Source organism: Lactuca saligna, chromosome 5 (assembly GCF_052625555.1).
Source record: "Lactuca saligna cultivar CGN05327 chromosome 5, ASM5262555v1, whole genome shotgun sequence".
NCBI lineage: Eukaryota > Viridiplantae > Streptophyta > Magnoliopsida > Asterales > Asteraceae > Lactuca > Lactuca saligna.
In genome coordinates this window covers 958775-977363 of record NC_136421.1, presented here as the reverse complement: position 1 = coordinate 977363, position 18589 = coordinate 958775, and the positions used below count along the sequence as shown (strand labels likewise).

Genomic DNA, 18589 nt, shown 5'->3' with positions numbered 1-18589 from the left:
TGTGGCGCGAGAGGCTGCAGAAGCCGAACGCAAACAAAAAGAAGCCCACGATCTCCTTGAGAGCCGAAAGACTCTCTTCCCTGCCTGGACCAGGTGGGGATGTCACACGGATCGCCATTCTTATACCAATACCCGTCGATGTCCATTACAATCAAACGGTGCCAAATACAATTCACACGGATCGAGCCCTTCGTCTCCCAATTACTCCAGGTCTCATTCCCTTTCCCCCCTTTTAAAATTAGATTACCTCTCTCTCTCTCTCCCTGCATCTCCTCAAAAACCTTATTTTGCCTTGAAGGCTCCGTTCTCCCTTCATTTCCTGCATATCTTTAAAGCATTCCTCTCGAATGCCAAGATTTCAAACACAAAAAATCCTAATACACTATTTCTCTAAGCCCCCCTCTCTTGTACATCATCTAACATTCGATCCCATCAGTCACGACATCGTCAAATTCCAATCCACCACTAAAACATCCAACAACCACAATCGTTTACCCTCCACCATCATTTTCTCTAAACCGGCGCAACTGCTCCTCTTTAGAACCTGACACCGCTTCAATAGTTCTACAAACACATGTGCTCGCATCGCTGTTACATCTGAAGAAGGCCCATATCTACGACCACCACGACCTGCTGCTTCTCACATATCTTCCCTCACGATTAAAATTGATGTTCAATCTTTCTATTTTCCAATTATTGTTGTTGCCGGTCTCGATTTTGACATATGATGACTTTTTCTTGATGCAGTCTAGAAGACTAATTGACTAGATGGAGAAAGGGATTACTCATAATAATATCTGGTGCTTTTAAAATTGAGGTTTTTTACTCTGTTTCATTTATTTATTATTTTGTTAATTTAATTTTGGACTTTATGATTTTATTGCTAGAATCGTTTTTGAAAGCAATGTTTGTTTTGTTATGGGAAGCAAGGGAATGGATTTGAGTTTTTTCGCATATAAGATATTGTTTTAAGAATTTATAATTTTTGTGCATGCGTTGTTTTTATGGATGTGGATTTGGAACATTTGCGTTTTTTAGGCATATGATTTATTTCATGGTGTGTGTCTTGAATATATCTCTAACTATTTGTGTGTTTATATTCTACTGTGTATGCTAACCTCTTTCTGTATGTGTTTAGGTATTTATGATTGACACTTTTTGGGTTAGTTACTAATCATGGACAAAGTGACAGGTAAAAATGTTGTAATAGATTAAATCTTTTAGCATTGGTTTATTGTTAATTGATGAACTTGTTATCTCCAGTTTACTGATCTTTCTGTCTTTAACGGATCCTCTGTATTTGTTGGTTAAAATTGTCAATTGATGGCATTGGAAAGGTGAAATTTTAGGAGAAGGACACTTATCGTTGTTGTATAATCATGTGGTTCCTTTGGCTGATGCTGAAAAGTTTGCTTCCATGCTCGAAGCAGAAGTTTCCGAGAGTGAAAGCCATATTGTAGGAAGTATTATATACGTGGCCAAAATTTTGAAAGAGTGTTATCAAACTGTTTGCTTCTGAAAGGTGAGGCAAGAAGGTTGCAGAAGGAGATGGAAGTGTATAAGAAAGTGTTAAAAACTCTAGAGGAGATTATACAACATGCACCCCTTGAGTTCACTATAAAGTGTTGTGGCTTTGAGAAACGAATGTTTGGGTAAAACTCCATGTTTTCTCTAATTTGATGTGAAACAAAAAATATTATTGGATTTTAATGTAAATATAAGTATTATTTTTTCATTGTTGTACGTTTTTCATCATTTTTGTTGCATGAGATCTGTGTTGTATCACATGTTTTAAAAGATTTTATGAAGTTTAGAAAGTTTATACAAAGCCTCTGAAATTTGGTTTTTAATGGAAATCTTCTTAAGAAGATTAGTTTAGATTTTCTCACATGCTCAGTTATTTAGATTGGATAATTTATTTAAAGATCTATGTATTCAGTTTAAAAAGATGTAAACTAATGAGACACAAAACATATTTTTGGTATTGTAAAGATTTAGATTGTGCAATATGTTTGTTAAATGATATGAATTGTGAAGAGTTATTGTCATTTGGGGTAATGACAACGTGTTGACTACACAAATTTCACAAACTTTGTTTACATTGAAACAAAAGATTATCAAACAAATAAAACAAACAAAAACAATGGTGTAATAGTATTTCATAGGATGGTTATCACACATTATGTAGTTGCTTAAATACTATTAAGTTATAATTAATTTGAACTTTAAAATTTTGAAAAGTCGTATATATTGTCAAGACATTCATATGAAATATATTATTTATTTATTATCCATTTCTATATTTTAAATATGTTAATTCAAGCTAATAGACATAATTATGCATCTTGAGGAAATACATACATAATTACAATACACGGTTAGGAAACTATCGACCAAAATGAAGTAACTGACATAAAGAAGAGAAAATGACACAGATCGATGACATGGAAGGGCAAATGAATTTTCAGAATTTAAATAGGTTTATCAATTAGCTATTGGGTCGAACGGAGTGATTACATGCACCATATAAACATATTCTACAAACCATAATCACTTTCTCAGCTACTCTCTCTGACTCTTCCATCTTCAATCCTTCTCCTACACCGGACAATGGTGACGTCAACACCATCGCTCATCACAACTAAACCTTCCCCCGCTATCTGGATCTTCATCACCTCTTTCGGTCATCGTCAAACTATTTGAAACCGTAGAACTGATCGACGTCCGCTACCAGATAAATAATAATAGATGGAAATTAGTATTTGTTGTCCGTCTAAAGACAACTGATCGCCAAAATGAATAAATCGTCAGAATGAAACAAGTTGAAAGAAAACAACTTGACGACCGCCGAAATGACAGTAATTTTTGTTCGGAACTAATCACCGGAATGAAATAAATTGCTGCCGCCACATCGCGCGGGTACGCTACTAGTATATATATATATATATATATATATATATATATATATATATATATATATATATATATATATACTGTAAGTCCAAAATTTTCTTGACGTATCAATCAGATCGAATTGATAGTGCGGAATCCCGATCAATTAGGTGATGCAAAATCAAAATATGGAAGAAGAAGAAGAAGAAGAAGAAGAATAGGATGAATCTATGATGTTTATATGATATGAATGATAATCCAACACTAGATTTACACACATTCTATTCATCTCTCTAGTTTCTCCCTCTAGGATACCTTGATTTGCACATACCTAGCACCTCTCCTAGCTATATATTCCCTCTACCGTCTAACATCTATTTATATGGAACATGTGCCGTGAAAAAGTTCACAACCGTGAACACTCCTAACCGCACACAACACATGGACCAAAAACTATTAAAGCCTAGAAAAGTAAAGTATAAATCATATTTTTGACCCAACAATCACCCCCTTGGTTTATAGATTTCTTTTCTAATTGACCCAACAAACTCCCCCAAAAAAGTAACTGGCTTTTCTTGTCAATCTTCATTTGGATCTTAGCTTCAGCGTTAACCTTTAAGTTCTTCAAAACTTCAAGATGAACTTGATGAATCTTCAATAAAAGACTTCATTCTGAGCAGTTGGGCATTTCTTCAAATTTTGACTCTGAATGCACACTGGGTGAGGAAGCTTCTTGTAAAGATTCTTGAAAAATGGCTCTTGATGCAAGATCAAAATATGGAAGAACAAGAAGAAGATAAATTTATGATGTTTATATGATATGAATGATAATCTAACACTAGAGTCACACAAACTCTATTCTTCTCTTTAGTTTCTCTCTCTAGGACACCTTGATTTGCACACACTTAGCACATCTCCTAGCCGTATATTCTCTCTACCATCTAACATCTATTTATATGGAACATGGGCCGTGAACAGGTTCATGGCCGTGAACCAGTTCACGACTGTAAACACCTACCTGGGCCATGAACACTCCTAACTGCACATGCCACATGGATCGAAAACTATTAAAGCCTAGAAAAGTAAAGTATAAACCAAAATTTTGACCCAACAATCTCCCCCTTGGATTATAGCTTTCTTTTCGAATTGATCCAACAAACTCTCCCTAAAAAGTAGCTGGCTTTTCTTTTCAATCTTCATTTGGAGCTTGGCTTCAGTGTTAACCTTTAAATTTTTCACAGCTTCAAGATGAACTTGATGAATCTTCAATAAAAGACTTCATCTTGAGCAGTTGGGGATTTCTTCAAAATTTGACTCTGAACGCACACTGGGTGAGGAAGCTTCTTGTAAAGATTCTTGAAAAATGGCGCTTTTAGCTAGAGAATCTTCAGAGAGAACAACAGAGATAACGAATCTTCTAGATCACTTCATCAGCTTCATAGATAGTAGCAAATTGATTGAGGAGGCTTCAATGCAATCTGTCACATAATCTTTAAGAACAACTTCACATAATCTTTACATGTAAAGTTTTGATAAAAACTTAAAGCTATGAAAAACAAATGCAAACACGCTATGTTATATATATATATATATATATATATATATATATATATATATATATATATATATATATACTATATTATAAACCATACATAATTTACAAGTATGTAATGCATAAATGTCTTAAAATTAAGATCATAATTCAAGAGGTGCAAGTTAATATACATAAGTTACAATATTTTTGTTGGGCTAGAGATTATTTTTGAAGATTGCGTCTTTTGGGCTCGTTTTGCATAAGGCTTTTTGTATTCCGGTTTGGGCCTGTCCAACCGTGAACCTTTTATGTTTTGTATATAAGTTTACGCTTGCATGCATATTAGGTTAATGTTTTAGAGATCTGAGAATAGCGATACATCTAGACGATAACAGATTTCTTTGATCGTTCTTGTAACCTTCCAATCCTCTACAGTTGATGTTCTTAATCGAGCTCTTCTGAGGATTTTATTTAATCATTCGACACGTTTGATTCCATCTTGACTTATTCTTTTTATTGCGTTCTTATTGTTTACGTTTATATACTTGTTCAAGATCTAATCGATCTTTATAGATTAAAGGTTAGTTTAATCTCATCAATTGGTATCAGAGCAGGAGGCTGTGTAATCGATACACATCTTTTCTGTGAAAAAGATTTCCATTAGGGTTTTTCCGCAATTATCAATATTTATTGAGCCGTCATCTCTTTATTGACGTATCTTGATATTTATTGTTTTGCCCTAATATGCTTTATTACAAGTCTGATCTTTGAACAGGTTTTACGATCATAATGGACGTGGCGCAATCAAACCTTATTAATATTTCCAACAACATCGGTTCGACGACAAAGATTCCAATCTTATACACCCATGACTATGAAGTATGGGCGCATCACTTTGAAGACTACGTGATTGGATCGGAGGATAATGGGTATCTCATATGGGAAGCCATCACCAATGGACCATTTTCTCATTCTGCATCGTCCAGAATCATCAAGACACAAAAGGAGTACAATGATCTGCTAAAGGACGTGAAGGATATTGCACAAGATGAAAAGGATAAATTCCAATGCAATATCAAGGCATTAAGGCTGATCAGATTCGCCCTTCAGTCCGACACATTCAGGTTGGTTAGCTCATGCACGACGGCAAAGGAAGTTTGGGATAGACTTCGTGAACTGTACTCTACAGACGAGGATCTTGAACATTCTATTCAAACTTTGCTTTTATCTGAGTTTGGAGAATTCAGGCAAGGAGCCGAAGAAACGGTGACCCAGACGTTTGATCGTTTTAATCATCTTCTCAGCAAGATGATTAAACATGATATTGAAAGGAAGCTTATCGAACAGAAGGTTACTTTCTTGAACGGATTGAGGTCTGAATGGAGAGCAGTAGTTTCCACAGTCAAAGCCCATGAGCAGTTTAAATCATACTCTTTGGCGAAACTGGTGGGTATTCTTAAGTCCCAAGAGAAGATTGTGGTGCAAGAAAAGAACATCGTTACTAGTCTTGGTTCGTTGGCCCTCCTATCTAAAAGTAAAGCTGTGATGGAGGATGAAGACCTCAACTTGGAGGAATATGATCTCACGTCTGAAGATTATGCCATGATGGTGTCCAATCCCAAGAGGTTCATAAAGAAGAGATTCCCCAACAACAAAAACCGAAACTGGAAGGGGAGTTACAGCTCTGAAAAGGTGAACAATGAACCGAAGGCTGAGGAGCACAAGAAGGAACCGAAGGTGGATGGGGATTCCGGAGTAAGCTGTTTCTACTGTGGTGGGAAAAACCACTATGCCAAGGACTGTGTCCTCAAGAAGATGGCTGAAAAAGATGATGGAAATGATGAGGAAGCTGTGTTGCAGAAAAGATTGGACGAGTTGAGAAAGAAGAAGTCTACCGCTAACCCTTCTATTAATGCTCTTATTGTGCAAGGTTCGGTTAAAGGTGACGAGTTCGGTAGCACGGAAGTTTGGTCTACCGACTCAGAAGATGATGAAGTAAGGAAGCCTACCCATGGAAAGGCTTATGTGGCTAAGGAGGAAAGCAGTGGAGGAAGATGCTTCATGGTGACTGATGTATCTCAAATGAGGGGATACAACACCGATGGAGGAAGCGATGGACCGAAGGTACAGGAGGATATGTGTTTTGCGGCCAAACCACTTAGCCAACAGTTCAGTGAGCTCGATGAACTGATAAAGAAGGTACAATCTGTTTTTGTTTCATATAAAGTACCATCAACCTTATATGAGAAATAACTAAAAAATGTTAATACAAGAATTTCTCATCTAGATAGTAGCTCAACTCAAACTCGAGTCACCAATTCTAACCTAACTGATCAATTGAGCAGGGTGGCATCGAAAAGTGAGGAGCGGAGAATGTGGATCGAGTTAAAGGAGTCGGAATTAGTTAAAGTTAGAGACGAAAACATTTATTTGCAAAGAGACAATTTAAAATTGTTAAAACAACGGAATGTTTTTTGTTTAATAGCTAAACGTTTATACTCTAATATTACTCAGCTTCACTTGGATTGTGAAATAGGCCAAAAGATCCACCGCATGATTTTGCCCTTCCTAGAGTTTAAGGAAGATGAAATCGATGCCGAAGCCTACAATTGTGAGAGTGTGATATCGTCTGATGATGTCAATCCGACCTACATGTATGGACTGGACAAAATTGAGTCCTTCATTAAATCCAAGGACCACAAGGACATGCTTAAAAACCTTTTGGATGAAAATGACAGACTTAAACTGAGAACCGAAACCATGCAAAAATTTAACCCTTTAAACGCCAATGTAAGCTCAGAAAACAAAATTGATGTTGAAAATGCATCTGAGCTTAACGAGGACGAAAACATGAGTGAAATTTCTGTAGAGGACACGGTTGACTGCTCAGAATTTACTAAAAGCGAACCTGAAAACCACAAGAATCTTATTTCTGAAAATTCAGTAGAGTTCGCTCGTTTGTCCCATCAAAAGTCCCCAGTTTTATTTGAGAAAGCAGTTGTGTATCAAAAGGTCAGGACCACTCCGAATCAAGTATACAAAGTAACAGGAGTAACCGAACATCAAACAGCTGAACTTGTAGCCATTGTAAACGAAGACAATGCTGATGGCTGCGATGAGTACTTCTGGGAAGCTCCAATTGATAATGCAGACGAAACCATTGGTTTATCTGAAAGAACTTCCTGGAAGAGCAAAGGAAGATACATATCTGAACCCTTGAATAAGCCGGACAACTTCGATGAGCCAAGCACCAGTGGTACAAAAGATATTCCTCAGAAGAATGATTGTTCGGCAAAAGAAGACATTCACTCTGCTCCTTCGGCTCAAAGTAAAACTCCTGCAGTTCAAAAGGAACCAGCCAAGGAGACACCGAAAACGAAAGCAAATGTTCATCATCAACCTACACAGATGAGGAATAGGAAGAGAGAAAGGAACAATAGATACAGGAAGAACCTTTCTGAGAGGAAACAATTCTGGCATTCCCAGAATGCATATTTTTCACACCAAGACAAGAATCTGAAGTATGAAAACAATCCTGTAGGAAAGCTTGAAAGTCACAAAAACTGAAAGCCAAGGTTCGGTTCACAAGAAGATATCAACCGAAGGCAAAGGTTCGGTTCTGAAAAAGACTTCAACCGAAACCAAAGGTTCGGTTCCAAAGACAGCTCCAACCGAACGCAAAGGTTCGGTTCTGAAGTCAAAAGAGAACAAAACTCTAACGTCAGTCCCTCCAACGATCAAAAGCAAAAGGGTCACCTAGAGTCTCCAGCCAGGAAATCCTCTCAATCCAAACCCTCTCATTCTAATTCTTCTCGTTCATCTAATTCTTCTACTTCCACTGATTTATCTCCATCTTGTTCTAAAACTGATTCCTCTTGTTCTCAAAAATCTCACTCGTCAGCTGAACAAAAGGGAAAGCAGAAGGTGAATGAATCCAAACCAGAGTCCAAACCGAACACATCCAATCCTAACAAAATAAAAGTTTTTACCATTAAAAGGAAAGATGAAACAACTCTTATAAAACGAACTTATCTTGTTGACGTCTCTCTTACTGTTCCCGTTCCCATGCAAAGCTCACGTGGACCCAAGAAACTTTGGGTTCCTAAATCTATCTAATTTTTGCAGGTTATAAGTGACGAGCAGTTCGATGAAGAATGGTACATCGATAGTGGCTGCTCACGTCACATGATAGGGAGGAAAGAGGAGCTTAGGGAATACAGGTCTCTTGCAAATGGTGGCAACGTCAAGTTTGGAAATAATTCCTTCGGCACCATAAAGGGATACGGGATGATAACAAATGGGGACTTTACTATAAGGAAGGTGGCTTATGTGGAAGGACTCCAACACAACCTCATTAGTGTATCTCAGCTTGTTGGAGGTACAGGTCTCAAAGTCTCGTTCGATGATGAAGGTTCTGAAGTCATAGAGAAAAAGTCAAAGAAAGTGATTCTCAAGTCAGAGCGAAAGGGTGAAATGTTTCCCTTAAACCTTAAACCCATCAAAGGAAACCCAGCTATATGCTTGTTGTCGAAATCTCAATCCGACGAAAGCTGGTTGTGGCACTGAAGATTCTCTCATCTCAATTTTAAAGATATCAACCGACTTGTCACTAGAGGTCATGTTAGGGGTCTTCCATTGCTCAAGTTCGACAGAGATCATTTGTGTGCTGCATGCGAAATGGGGAAGCAGAGTCGTCAAAGTCACCCATCTATAATCAACACAAAAGTTGTTGAACCACTCGAATTACTTCATATCGATTTGTGTGGTCCTTCATCTATCGAAAGTATCGGTGGTAGCAAGTATATTCTTGTTATTGTTGATGACTTTTCACGATTTACATGGGTGTTCTTTCTAAAGCTCAAATCTGAAGCGACTCAAAAGCTGAAAGTGTTTATCAAGCAAATTGAAGTACAGCTCAAGAAGGTTGTTCGCAACATCAGAAGCGACAATGGTCTCGAATTCAAGAACATGGATTTTGAAGAGTTTCTTGCAGAAAAGGGAATTAGTCACAATTTCTCAGCTCCCTACACACCGCAACAAAACGGAATAGTCGAAAGATGGAACCGATCTTTGTGTGAAGCTGCCCGAACTATGCTAAGTTTCGCTTCCTTATCTCTTTATTTTTGGGCTGACGCTATTTCGGCTGCTTGTTTTACACAGAACCGGTCCTATCTCAACAAGAGGTTCGCGCTCACTCCATATGAGATTCTAAACAACAGAAAGCCAAATGTGAAATTTTTCCATGTGTTCGGCTCAAGGTATTTCATCTTTAATTCTAAAGAACACCGCAACAAGTTTGATGTCAAAGCCGACGAGGGAATTTTTCTGGGTTACTCGCTCACATTCAAGGCATACAGGGTCCTAAACAAGCGTTCGAAAAAGATTGAAGAGACATACTATGTGACCTTTGACGACAACTATGTCAAGAAGCTACAGGCTAAAGAAGACACTGCTGGGGAAATCTTTCCTCTAACTGGCCAGGTCACAGTCTCGGTCGCCAACTTATACGAGACATTTCTGGAGCTCTTTGACGAACCGGAGAACGCTTCACTCTCCGAAGCAGGTGCAGCAGACAACAAAGTTGATCACATGAAGCAGATTGTCGAAGATGCTGCAAGAAGAATGCATGAAGGAGAATCAACCACTAACGACTCTCCATCCAACAACGCTCAAGTCGAGGGGGAGACAAGCTCACAAGTCCAGGGGGAGCTAAATTCTACATCTTCAACCGAAGGTCCTTCATCAACCGAAGAGGCCTCAACACCAGGAAGCTCAGTACCACAAGAAACACCTGAACCTCATGTTTTTCAAAGCTCATCAATTGAGGGGGAATATAATGATATGACGCTCGGTTACGATAGCCAATCTGAGCCAGAAGAAATAATTAATGCTGAACTAGACCCAACCTTTGATCCGAATTATCCTCCTCTTATCAAATGGACCAGAGATCATCCTATTTCTCAAATAGTTGGTGATGTATCTGAAAAGGTTCTGACCCGATCACAACTGAAGGCAAAACAGACATCCTTATTTTCAAAAGTTGAGTTTTGTATGTTTAACTCATTCGTATCAAAAGTTGAACCGAAGACAGTTAACTTTGCCCTAGATCACTCTGATTGGGTTCAACCTATGCAAGATGAACTGAACGAATTTGAAAGGAACAAAGTCTGGCGCCTCATTCCAACTCCTCCAGATGCTTCGGTTGTTGGTCTCAAATGGGTTTTTAGGAACAAAATGGACAAGGAAGGTAATGTTATAAGGAACAAGGCTCGTCTGGTGGTAAAGGGATACTGTCAGGAGGAAGGGATAGACTATGAAGAGACTTTCGCTCCAGTAGCTAGGCTAGAATCTGTTAGAATATTTTTGGCTTATGCTGCTCACAAGAACTTTGAGGTCTTCCAAATGGACGTCAAGTGTGCATTTCTCAATGGAGAACTCGAAGAAACTGTGTACGTGGAGCAACCTCCCGGGTTCGTGAACGAAAAGCATCCAAATCATTGCTATATTCTGGATAAAGCTGTGTACGGCCTCAAGCAAGCTCCGAGGGCTTGGTATGAAACACTTACAAAATTTTTAAAGATGTCTAAATTTAAACAAGGTTCGGTTGACCCAACCTTCTTTCGCAAAAAGGAAGGTAACCACCTTATGATAGTTCAAATTTATGTCGATGACATCATCTTTGGCTCCACGAATCCCAACTTAACAGCTGAATTCAGAAAGCTGATGGAGACTAAGTTTGAAATGAGCTCAATGGGTCCTATTAACTTTTTCCTTGGTTTAAACATAAGACAGGGACCCGAAGGCATCTTTATTAATCAGGAAGCTTACATGAAGACTCTCCTAGCAAAGTTTGGTATGATGGGAGACACAAAAGTCAAAGTCCCAATGGCATTCGGCACCAAGCTTACCTCATCCCTAGACAAACCGGCTGTCGATATCACGCTCTATCGTCAAATGATTGGCTCACTGATGTATCTAACTGCTAGCAGACCTGATATCATGTTTTCTGTGTGTTATTGTGCTCGATTTCAGGCAAACCCACGCGAACCTCACATGCTTGCAGTGAAGAACATCTTACGCTATCTCAAGCGAACCACCTCCTTAGGTCTATGGTATCCATCCAACTCAGGCTTCTTTGTTCAAGCCTATTCTGATGCTGACCTTGGAGGATGTGGACTCGACCGTAAAAGCACAACTGGTGGTTGTCAATTTCTTGACGGGAAGTTAGTTAGCTGGCAATCCAAGAAACAAACGTGCGTGTCGCTATCTACTGCCGAAGTGGAATACATTGCAGCTGCATCCTGCACATCACAAGTGATTTGGATCCAAAGTCAACTTCGAGACTACGGACTCAATATGAAGAAGATCCCACTATATTGTGACTCTGAAAGTGCAATTAGGATCTGTCATAACCCAGTGCAACACTCCAAACCAAACACATTGCACTGAGGTATCACTTCATCAAAGATCACGTGGAAGATGGAAACGTCGAAGTTCACTTCGTAAGAACCACTGATCAACTGGCTGACGTCTTTACAAAAACTCTTCCTGAAGCATCATTCAATAAAATATTGCAAGGACTAGGTATGATGGAATCAGAGTCAGTACCTCACACTATCTCTCAAACTCAAACGTAAGAACCGAAACCAACCGAACGTTTGGGTTCGGTTTTTCAAAATTTTCTAGAACCGAAACCAACCGAAGGTTCGGGTTCGGTTTTTCAGAATTTTCTAGAACCGAAACCAACCGAAGGTTCAGGTTCGGTTTTTCAAAATTTTCAACAACCGAAACCAACTGAATGTTCGGGTTCGGTTTTTCATTTGTCAAATTTTAAAGTTGTTTAAAGTTTTTTTTTTAAGTCTTATTCTTTTTCTTTTCCTCTTTCTTATTTTTTTTTTAATCTCAAAAACTCCAAAAATATTTTTTTTTTTATTTCATTTCTTGTGTGTTCGTGTTCGTTTATGGGGATAAATTTGATGAAATACCTAAGTGTCCCTAGAAGCATGCTGCTGTATGTGTCTCAAGCCTCATAAGATTTTGAATAATGGCCCTCATGACCTGGTATACACAAACCTTGTCTTCCCAATAAGGCCAACTCATTTATTCTAATCGTGAGCTACCTCACTCTTTTCTCACATGAGTTAAGAGTTTCCTACTTGGTCCTTCTTTTCGCAGCAGAGGTACTTCGCTCTCTTACACCATCTCCACATTACTTCTTCACTACACTCATTCCATCATAGTAACCCTTGAGACTCTCAGAAATTACCACTGAGGTTTATGGTTACACAACATCTGTGTTTATGATCTTAGTATTGTGTCACTACGAACTAAGTGAAACCCAAAATTCCACACCTAATGAATTGACGGTGAACAATTAAATTGCTCAAGTTTTCACTACAGAATTGACGAAAGTACCCTATTAAAATCTCCAATTTTATGTGATTCCTATGAAATTGTTAAAACCCAAAACATTTCTTCCCTTGGGATCGTGTTCTTATTTTTCTTTATGAGATTTTATTTCTTTTCAAGCCACTCTTATTTAGCCTAATTAAAAGAAGCCTTTCAACATTTCTTAATAAATGGTTGATCGTAATTTAACAGGAATCCACTTTTAAAACCTTAAGTTCTCTCTTGTCCTGTGACATTAAATGCGCGTGTGGAAACAGTAACGGCTTGTCCCCATGAAACGGCGCTTGTTGGGCGGCATGATCCTAGGAACCTGACACTCTCTCTCCTACGTGATCATCGCACGCCCCAACTGTCATCCATCTGTCACTCAACAACCCGGTTCAAATTTCCATAAGAGATTTGAAACGATTTTTCTCTCTCCTATCACCCACTATAAATAGCCCTCTACACCACCTTTTACCTCTTTACCACCTTCAAAATTTCCAGAACGCAAATACTCCCAAACAGTTTCCTGTTCATCATCTTCTTCATACCTACAACAATGGATGATTCCTCTTCTGTTCATGCTACCTCATAGATCCTTCCCATTCGCCCACAACAATGTCTGGTCATTGATCTTAACCCACTGGCGTACGACTCCTATATGTCGCCGGTCATAGAGTGTTTGAAGTATTCCCAACTTGTTCCGGCTCTTTCCAGAATCGAATCGGTGCCGATGGTGGCCCTATCGCAGGTCTACGCGACTGCATACTACGACAAGGCCGTCGACCGGGTGTTCTTCGAGATGGGAGAACACAAAACCTCCGTCTCTCGCCCACGTTTCTGCACCTTGCTAGGGTTTGCTGTTGACCCTTCAAGAATTCATCCGGAGTCGATACAGATTGGTCATCTGTATAACATGTTTTACAACATGGGATACACAGAAGTTCTTACCTCTGTCGCAAGATTCAAAAAGTCATGCCTGCCGCCACAGTGGAACGGTCTATTTACAGTCCTTTTCAAGGGCTTGTCGGAGAGAAGTTCAGGATCAGATGGTGCAAGTCGTCTCTTCCTCACCATCATGTACGGGGTTTACAATGGGATTAACCTGGACTATGGGTTTGTCCTATGGCAACAACTTATTCAAAGCCTCTCCTCTTCATCCCGACATTCTGAAGTCTCGTTGGCCCGATTCTGGATCCTGATTACAAAATGGGCCATGGATAGATTTGATGTTCCTATTGCTGATGGTGCATCGATGTCTTCTGTTGGTACTTTCCATACCAAGAAGATCATAGTCTCAGATGCATCAAAATTCTCCTTCATTGGCTCTATCCCGGAGTCAATGTATGGCGATGTGCCATCTGATAGCAGGTTGATTCGGAAGCTCAAGGAGCTAAGGCCATCTGGTCCAAGGGAACTGACCCCGGATATGCTCAAGTCAATTCACGATGCAGACAAACCGGTGAGCAGGGGCAAAAAGGCAGAAAAAGGGAAGCAAACGTCCAAAGGTCCAAAGGGACCTTCTCCTAAAAAGCGGAAACAACCGAAAGCCGCACAATCCCCACCGCCGAAGAAGAGGAAGACCCAACCGAAGCGAAAGCTTGTAATTCCCTCTTCTTCGAGTGACTCTGAGGGTGAGAGTTCGGGTTCTGACGACTCTCAAGGAGACGCATCTCCTCAACAAGGAAACACACCACCTCGGTCCCCTACCCCAGAGATGGAACTTCCCATTTCCCCAATTCCTTCCCCTCCTCCAATCTTTACAACTGCAACCAAATCACCACATGTAACCGAACCACCTCAAACCAAAACCCAAACAACTGAAACTACCCATACTCAACCACCAACCAAAATTCTACCAACACCCACTCAACCCGATCCTTCCAAACCCACAACACCCCCAACTTCACCACCCCCTTCATCTCCTGAAAATGCATCTGAGGGCGAAAACCCTTATCTTGGTGGAGAAAATATGATCTTTGATTCGGTCTACTATAGTCCGTTTCAAGTTCAAAGTGACGAGGAGGATGATGCTCCAGTAACAAAGAAGCATCTAAAAGAGCTCAACGAGAAGATTGACCTACTTCTCGCCTCCTCTTCCAACCAGCAATCCTCTCTTCCTGAAGCTGCCCTTCAGAAGATTGTTGATGCCTTCTCCAGGGCTCAACATGATTCGGCGGCCTCAGCAACTGCTGCGATTGAAGCCTCTACCAGAGCCTGTGAGGAAGCGACCGAAAAAGTCGATAAACTATTTTCTGACGCTTCTACCCTGCTGCAGTCCATGCAGGAAAGTGCCAATGCCACCAAGACATCTTTGGAACCAATTGTTCAACAATTGGCCAACTTTGTCTCATCGGAGTTGCCTTCGTTCGCTACTCTCCGCCAGAACATAAGCGACGACAACTCGGCCCTTCGTGCCTCCATTGATGCTCGCCTCGCCAAACTACAAGAGGATCTTGCAACCGAGCGTTCGTTAATTGACGATCTGGCTACCAAAACAACTGCCCTTGAGGTCAAGACAACTCAACTCTCCCAATCCCAACAACAACTGGAAGATCTTCGATCCGAAAGGGAGGTGGTCAAGACGTGTGTTTCGGATGTCCACGCTGCTATATCCAACATTCTGGAAGCACACGATCCAATCTTAAACTTTTCGGTGAGGCGTTCCCTTGCTGAAAAACTCTCTCCAGCCATCGATCTTCTTAACAAAGTAGAAGGGCTCCCAAGTTTCGTGTCCATTCCGAAACAAGGGGGAGATGAGAAGACAGGATCAAAACCACCTCCTTCCTCCAAAGCTACTCACACGACCGAACCATCTCAGACTGATCAAGCTATTGGCTCGGGTGTGAAGGACAAAGGCAAAAACATAGCTGAGGAAGAAGATGAAGAAGGCGACAAGGAGACCATTGCTGACATTTTAAAACGAAAGAACAGTCGCAAGGTTGATGAAGATGCCAGTCGTGTGGCGCGAGAGGCTGCAGAAGCCGAACGCAAACAAAAAGAAGCCCACGATCTCCTTGAGAGCCGAAAGACTCTCTTCCCTGCCTGGACCAGGTGGGGATGTCACACGGATCGCCATTCTTATACCAATACCCGTCGATGTCCATTACAATCAAACGGTGCCAAATACAATTCACACGGATCGAGCCCTTCGTCTCCCAATTACTCCAGGTCTCATTCCCTTTCCCCCCTTTTAAAATTAGATTACCTCTCTCTCTCTCTCCCTGCATCTCCTCAAAAACCTTATTTTGCCTTGAAGGCTCCGTTCTCCCTTCATTTCCTGCATATCTTTAAAGCATTCCTCTCGAATGCCAAGATTTCAAACACAAAAAATCCTAATACACTATTTCTCTAAGCCCCCCTCTCTTGTACATCATCTAACATTCGATCCCATCAGTCACGACATCGTCAAATTCCAATCCACCACTAAAACATCCAACAACCACAATCGTTTACCCTCCACCATCATTTTCTCTAAACCGGCGCAACTGCTCCTCTTTAGAACCTGACACCGCTTCAATAGTTCTACAAACACATGTGCTCGCATCGCTGTTACATCTGAAGAAGGCCCATATCTACGACCACCACGACCTGCTGCTTCTCACATATCTTCCCTCACGATTAAAATTGATGTTCAATCTTTCTATTTTCCAATTATTGTTGTTGCCGGTCTCGATTTTGACATATGATGACTTTTTCTTGATGCAGTCTAGAAGACTAATTGACTAGATGGAGAAAGGGATTACTCATAATAATATCTGGTGCTTTTAAAATTGAGGTTTTTTACTCTGTTTCATTTATTTATTATTTTGTTAATTTAATTTTGGACTTTATGATTTTATTGCTAGAATCGTTTTTGAAAGCAATGTTTGTTTTGTTATGGGAAGCAAGGGAATGGATTTGAGTTTTTTCGCATATAAGATATTGTTTTAAGAATTTATAATTTTTGTGCATGCGTTGTTTTTATGGATGTGGATTTGGAACATTTGCGTTTTTTAGGCATATGATTTATTTCATGGTGTGTGTCTTGAATATATCTCTAACTATTTGTGTGTTTATATTCTACTGTGTATGCTAACCTCTTTCTGTATGTGTTTAGGTATTTATGATTGACACTTTTTGGGTTAGTTACTAATCATGGACAAAGTGACAGGTAAAAATGTTGTAATAGATTAAATCTTTTAGCATTGGTTTATTGTTAATTGATGAACTTGTTATCTCCAGTTTACTGATCTTTCTGTCTTTAACGGATCCTCTGTATTTGTTGGTTAAAATTGTCAATTGATGGCATTGGAAAGGTGAAATTTTAGGAGAAGGACACTTATCGTTGTTGTATAATCATGTGGTTCCTTTGGCTGATGCTGAAAAGTTTGCTTCCATGCTCGAAGCAGAAGTTTCCGAGAGTGAAAGCCATATTGTAGGAAGTATTATATACGTGGCCAAAATTTTGAAAGAGTGTTATCAAACTGTTTGCTTCTGAAAGGTGAGGCAAGAAGGTTGCAGAAGGAGATGGAAGTGTATAAGAAAGTGTTAAAAACTCTAGAGGAGATTATACAACATGCACCCCTTGAGTTCACTATAAAGTGTTGTGGCTTTGAGAAACGAATGTTTGGGTAAAACTCCATGTTTTCTCTAATTTGATGTGAAACAAAAAATATTATTGGATTTTAATGTAAATATAAGTATTATTTTTTCATTGTTGTACGTTTTTCATCATTTTTGTTGCATGAGATCTGTGTTGTATCACATGTTTTAAAAGATTTTATGAAGTTTAGAAAGTTTATACAAAGCCTCTGAAATTTGGTTTTTAATGGAAATCTTCTTAAGAAGATTAGTTTAGATTTTCTCACATGCTCAGTTATTTAGATTGGATAATTTATTTAAAGATCTATGTATTCAGTTTAAAAAGATGTAAACTAATGAGACACAAAACATATTTTTGGTATTGTAAAGATTTAGATTGTGCAATATGTTTGTTAAATGATATGAATTGTGAAGAGTTATTGTCATTTGGGGTAATGACAACGTGTTGACTACACAAATTTCACAAACTTTGTTTACATTGAAACAAAAGATTATCAAACAAATAAAACAAACAAAAACAATGGTGTAATAGTATTTCATAGGATGGTTATCACACATTATGTAGTTGCTTAAATACTATTAAGTTATAATTAATTTGAACTTTAAAATTTTGAAAAGTCGTATATATTGTCAAGACATTCATATGAAATATATTATTTATTTATTATCCATTTCTATATTTTAAATATGTTAATTCAAGCTAATAGACATAATTATGCATCTTGAGGAAATACATACATAATTACAATACACGGTTAGGAAACTATCGACCAAAATGAAGTAACTGACATAAAGAAGAGAAAATGACACAGATCGATGACATGGAAGGGCAAATGAATTTTCAGAATTTAAATAGGTTTATCAATTAGCTATTGGGTCGAACGGAGTGATTACATGCACCATATAAACATATTCTACAAACCATAATCACTTTCTCAGCTACTCTCTCTGACTCTTCCATCTTCAATCCTTCTCCTACACCGGACAATGGTGACGTCAACACCATCGCTCATCACAACTAAACCTTCCCCCGCTATCTGGATCTTCATCACCTCTTTCGGTCATCGTCAAACTATTTGAAACCGTAGAACTGATCGACGTCCGCTACCAGATAAATAATAATAGATGGAAATTAGTATTTGTTGTCCGTCTAAAGACAACTGATCGCCAAAATGAATAAATCGTCAG

General features: G+C 39.1%; 2 long non-coding RNA genes across 4 annotated transcripts; both read left to right on the top strand.

Annotated features, from left to right (window-relative positions):
* The first annotated feature begins 219 nt into the window (after positions 1 to 219).
* Positions 220 to 1735, top strand: LOC145044974 (uncharacterized). Of its 2 annotated transcripts, none has more exons than XR_013681729.1 (3): positions 220 to 817; positions 1139 to 1192; positions 1264 to 1735. It is a non-coding gene; the product is annotated as an uncharacterized LOC145044974 (long non-coding RNA). The 2 variants fall into 2 exon arrangements; XR_013681731.1 differs by having other exon boundaries at positions 221 to 817; positions 1338 to 1735.
* A 14262-nt stretch (positions 1736 to 15997) lies between these two features.
* Positions 15998 to 17513, top strand: LOC145044976 (uncharacterized). 2 transcript variants are annotated; one of them, XR_013681732.1, is made up of 3 exons: positions 15998 to 16595; positions 16917 to 16970; positions 17042 to 17513. It is a non-coding gene; the product is annotated as an uncharacterized LOC145044976 (long non-coding RNA). The 2 variants fall into 2 exon arrangements; XR_013681733.1 differs by having other exon boundaries at positions 15999 to 16595; positions 17116 to 17513.
* Positions 17514 to 18589: the final 1076 nt, after the last annotated feature.